We start from the raw sequence: 5,874 nt of genomic DNA, 5'->3' as shown, positions 1-5,874 counted from the left end.
GCTCTCACTTCAAACTGTATATGACTTTATATTGTAGTTAAAGATTAACCCCCAGCCGCTCCCTGCTGCACTCTGACAGCTGAGAACAGACCAGGGGACACTAAAGAGAGACGCACACAGCTGAGAACAGACCAGGGGACACTAAAGAGTGACGCACACAGCTGGGAGACCAGGGGACACTAAAGAGTGACGCACACAGCTGGGAGACCAGGGGACACTAAAGAGTGATGCACACAGCTGGGAGACCAGGGGACACTAAAGAGTGACGCACACAGCTGGGAGACCAGGGGACACTAAAGAGTGATGCACACAGCTGGGAGACCAGGGGACACTAAAGAGTGACGCACACAGCTGGGAGACCAGGGGACACTAAAGAGTGACGCACACAGCTGAGAACAGATCCTCATCACTGACAGCATCAACGTCTCTGTCTCCAACGTGTCCAACACTTCATACGTTTACTCAACTAAGAGGACTTCCATGTTGTGCTACCTGATACTTGTACTCATCTCAGAGGTACATGTTGTACTTTTTACTGCACTTATCTGACAGCTGTGGTTACTGTACAGATGAGAGTCTCTGCACAGCTGGTTCTGATCTCTCTGGCTGATCAGTGAGTCCAGGGAATATAATGATGGCACCAAACTCTCTGTGCTAACACATTCTGACCACATCCCCCCTATCATACACTGGCATCGAACATCGGATTGACTTCAACATATGACTTCTCACCTACAAAGCCTCCAACAACCTGTGACCTCATCCAACCACACACCCCCACCCGTCGCCCCGTCTGCTGAAGCTAACCTACTACAGCCCATCAGGACAAAGCTCCGCCCCCCCCCCCACCCCTCCCTCTGGAGTCACATCTGAAAGGCCAACACTCTTGCATCCTTGCATTCAAAAAATCTCTCAAAACTCATTTATTTATTTAAAGCGTCTTTGAGAATTAGGAAAAGCGCGATACAAATCTGAAAGTATTTATTCAAGCGGTGTCCGGGAACAGAGGCTGCCAAACCGTCTGCATCATGCGGCAAATGAGTCCAATCCAACACACCACTGGATCACTTCCTATGTTTTGATAAAATGCACTGCAGGCGAGAGGAGGAGGTTCCTGTTATAGATCCGTCTTGTTTACATACATATAAAGTCACACTGGCCCTTTCTCATTTCATCAAATCCCCTCCTCGACTCCTCGACTCCTCGGCTCCTCGGTCCTCCGGTAGTGAACCGGAAATGAATTTCTGCGCGCCATGTTGAAGGACATCTCATTTCTCGAAATGCACTTCGAGGACCGAGGATCGAGGAGGCTCTCTGGAGGAGCTCTAACCGAGGAGAGAGGAGAGAGGAGAGAGGAGAGAGGAGGCTCTCTGGAGGAGCTATAACCGAGGAGAGAGGAGAGAGGAGAGAGGAGGCTCTCTGGAGGAGCTATAACCGAGGAGAGAGGAGAGAGGAGAGAGGAGGCTCTCCGGAGGAGCTCTAACCGAGGAGAGAGGAGAGAGGAGAGAGGAGGCTCTCTGGAGGAGCTATAACCGAGGAGAGAGGAGAGAGGAGAGAGGAGGCTCTCTGGAGGAGCTATAACCGAGGAGAGAGGAGAGAGGAGAGAGGAGAGAGGAGGCTCTCTGGAGGAGCTATAACCGAGGAGAGAGGAGAGAGGAGAGAGGAGAGAGGAGGCTCTCTGGAGGAGCTCTAACCGAGGAGAGAGGAGAGAGGAGAGAGGAGAGAGGAGAGAGGAGGCTCTCTGGAGGAGCTATAACCGAGGAGAGAGGAGAGAGGAGAGAGGAGGCTCTCTGGAGGAGCTCTAACCGTGGAGACACTGATGGGTCCTCCACGGCTCCTTCTTGGATGCTGTTCCGGGAACAGAGATGTTTCAAAGAGGCGTGACGCACGGCCGGACTGATCTCAGCCAATCACAGCTCTGCATGCATCCCCTGGATATTATTTTAGTAACTGCTTTCATCGCGACGCGATGTTTCCAGAGAGAACAGCTGTGAGGTCCGTGCAGAAAGCAGAGCAGTGTGTATAATATATATCACTCAGTGTAACAGACCTACACTCTGTCTCTGCTTTAGTTTAGTAGATATCTACAAACAAAGAGTCCAGATGATTCTAAAACCATTTAGTGATTCACAAGATAAAACGGCTGTAGCCTGATTATGTTTTAGGAGCTGTAGGTGTGTGTGTGGTACAGTGTGTAGGTGTGTGTGTGGTACAGTGTGTAGGTGTGTGTGGTACAGTGTGTAGGTGTGTGTGTGGTACAATATGTAGGTGTGTGTGGTACAATATGTAGGTGTGTGTGGTACAGTGTGTAGGTGTGTGTGGTACAGTGTGTAGGTGTGTGTGTGGTACAGTGTGTAGGTGTGTGTGGTACAGTGTGTAGGTGTGTGTGTGGTACAATATGTAGGTGTGTGTGGTACAATATGTAGGTGTGTGTGGTACAGTGTGTAGGTGTGTGTGGTACAGTGTGTAGGTGTGTGTGTGGTACAGTGTGTAGGTGTGTGTGGTACAGTGTGTAGGTGTGTGTGGTACAGTGTGTAGGTGTGTGTGGTACAGTGTGTAGGTGTGTGTGTGGTACAATGTGTAGGTGTGTGTGGTACAGTGTGTAGGTGTGTGTGTGGTACAGTGTGTAGGTGTGTGTGTGGTACAGTGTGTAGGTGTGTGTGTGGTACAATGTGTAGGTGTGTGTGGTACAGTGTGTAGGTGTGTGTGTGGTACAGTGTGTAGGTGTGTGTGTGGTACAGTGTGTAGGTGTGTGTGTGGTACAATGTGTAGGTGTGTGTGGTACAGTGTGTAGGTGTGTGTGTGGTACAGTGTGTAGGTGTGTGTGGTACAGTGTGTAGGTGTGTGTGGTACAGTGTGTAGGTGTGTGTGTGGTACAGTGTGTAGGTGTGTGTGTGGTACAGTGTGTAGGTGTGTGCGTGGTACAGTGTGTAGGTGTGTGCGTGGTACAGTGTGTAGGTGTGTGTGTGGTACAGTGTGTAGGTGTGTGTGTGGTACAGTGTGTAGGTGTGTGTGTGGTACAGTGTGTAGGTGTGTGCGTGGTACAGTGTGTAGGTGTGTGTGGTACAGTGTGTAGGTGTGTGTGTGGTACAGTGTGTAGGTGTGTGTGTGGTACAGTGTGTAGGTGTGTGTGTGGTACAGTGTGTAGGTGTGTGTGTGGTACAGTGTGTAGGTGTGTGTGTGGTACAGTGTGTAGGTGTGTGCGTGGTACAGTGTGTAGTAAGTAAGTAAGTAAGTAAAAGTTTATTTCTAAAGCACCCCTCCCAGCACGAATGCACAGAGTGCTGTACAACATATAGCAGTCAAAACAATTAGGCCAATATGGCACTAAGGCATAATAATAACAAAGCATAACATGACAGGAAAATAGAATAAAAACTTAAAAACAATATACAAACATGAAACCAAGTGCAAGAGGACCAGTGATCGACAGTGACAGGACAGTGACGTGATGAACGGCCTAAGACTGCTCAAACGCCTGCTTAAATAAGTGCGTCTTTAGGTGTCCCTTGAACAGGTTGAGGGAGGGAGTCGATCTCAGGACCGGGGTAAGTGCGTTCCAGAGTCTAGGGGCGGCCGCCCCAAACGCCCGGTCCCCCCTGGTCTTTAGTCGGGTCCTGGGCACTGCCAGAAGCCCCTGGTCAGAGGACCTCAGCGAACGAGTGTTTTGGTGTGGTGGAATGAGCTCGCTGATGTAGGCTGGGGCTTGGCCGTTTAGAGCTTTGTATGAGATAATCAGGATCTTGTACTGGATCCTGAAATGAACTGGTAGCCAGTGCAGGGAGGCTAGAATGGGGGTGATATGGCAGGATTTTTTAGACCTGGTGATTAAGCGGGCGGCAGCGTTTTGAACCAGCTGCAGACGGTGAACAGAGGCTTTGCTGAGACAGGTGAAAAGTGAATTACAGTAGTCTAACCGGGATGATATGAATGCGTGGACAGCCATTTCAAGCTCTGCATGAGACACAATGGACCTGAGTTTAGCGATGTTGCGGATGTGGAAAAAACAGTTGCGGGTCAGTGAGGAAACATGTTTGTCCATGTTCATAGCCTGGTCGAAGAACACCCCAAGATTTCTGATGTGGGGGGTGTAGGTGTGTGTGTGGTACAGTGTGTAGGTGTGTGCGTGGTACAGTGTGTAGGTGTGTGCGTGGTACAGTGTGTAGGTGTGTGTGTGGTACAGTGTGTAGGTGTGTGTGTGATACAGTGTGTAGGTGTGTGTGGTACAGTGTGTAGGTGTGTGTGTGGTACAGTGTGTAGGTGTGTGCGTGGTACAGTGTGTAGGTGTGTGTGTGGTACAGTGTGTAGGTGTGTGTGGTACAGTGTGTAGGTGTGTGTGTGGTACAGTGTGTAGGTGTGTGCGTGGTACAGTGTGTAGGTGTGTGTGTGGTACAGTGTGTAGGTGTGTGCGTGGTACAGTGTGTAGGTGTGTGTGTGGTACAGTATGTAGGTGTGTGTGTGGTACAGTGTGTAGGTGTGTGTGTGATACAGTGTGTAGGTGTGTGTGGTACAGTGTGTAGGTGTGTGTGATACAGTGTGTAGGTGTGTGTGTGATACAGTGTGTAGGTGTGTGTGGTACAGTATGTAGGTGTGTGTGTGGTACAGTGTGTAGGTGTGTGTGTGATACAGTGTGTAGGTGTGTGTGGTACAGTGTGTAGGTGTGTGTGTGGTACAGTGTGTAGGTGTGTGTGTGGTACATTATGTAGGTGTGTGTGTGGTACAGTGTGTAGGTGTGTGTGGTACAGTGTGTAGGTGTGTGTGTGGTACAGTGTGTAGGTGTGTGTGGTACAGTGTGTAGGTGTGTGTGTGGTACAGTGTGTAGGTGTGTGTGTGGTACAGTGTGTAGGTGTATGTGTGGTACAGTGTGTAGGTGTGTGTGTGGTACAGTGTGTAGGTGTATGTGTGGTACAGTGTGTAGGTGTGTGTGGTACAGTGTGTAGGTGTGTGTGGTACAGTGTGTAGGTGTGTGTGGTACAGTGTGTGGGTGTGTGTGTGTGGTACAGTGTGTAGGTGTGTGTGTCTGTGGTACAGTGTGTAGGTGTGTGTGTGTGGTACAGTGTGTAGGTGTGTGTGGTACAGTGTGTAGGTGTGTGTGGTACAGTGTGTAGGTGTGTGTGGTACAGTGTGTAGGTGTGTGTGGTACAGTGTGTAGGTGTGTGTGTGTGGTACAGTGTGTAGGTGTGTGTGGTACAGTGTGTAGGTGTGTGTGTGTGGTACAGTGTGTAGGTGTGTGTGGTACAGTGTGTAGGTGTGTGTGGTACAGTGTGTAGGTGTGTGTGGTACAGTGTGTAGGTGTGTGTGGTACAGTGTGTAGGTGTGTGTGGTACAGTGTGTAGGTGTGTGTGTGGTACAGTGTGTAGGTGTGTGTGGTACAGTATAATAATAATAATAATAATAATAATAATAATAATAATAATAATAATGCATTTTATTTATATAGCGCTTTTCACAACTCAAAGACGCTTTATAATATGAGGGAGGGTAGACAAACAAGGAGAGGCAAACAAGTAAGTATAGTCAAATAAATAAAAAGGCAGTCAAGAGGAAGTTGATTGAGAGGGGGGGGCTTATGGGTAGACAGAGTTGAAAAGATGTGTTTTGAGGCGGGACTGAAAGACTGTGAGGGACTCAGAGTCACGGAGATCTTGGGGGAGGGAATTCCAGAGCCTAGGAGCTGCCAATGAGAAGGCTCTGTCCCCAAAGCTGCAGAGTGTGGATGTGGGAATGGATAGGAGTCCGGCTGCGGTGGATCTGAGGGACCGTGGGGGTTGATAAGGAGTGAGAAGGTTTGTGAGATAAGGGGGGGCCAGATGGTGGAGTGCTTTGTAGGTGAGGACCATCATTTTGTAGTTGATGCGATGGGAGACAGGAAGC

The sequence above is a fragment of the Notothenia rossii genome, assembly GCF_949606895.1.
Source record: "Notothenia rossii genome assembly, chromosome: 6".
NCBI lineage: Eukaryota > Metazoa > Chordata > Actinopteri > Perciformes > Nototheniidae > Notothenia > Notothenia rossii.
Note: the sequence above shows the minus strand (reverse complement) of the source record.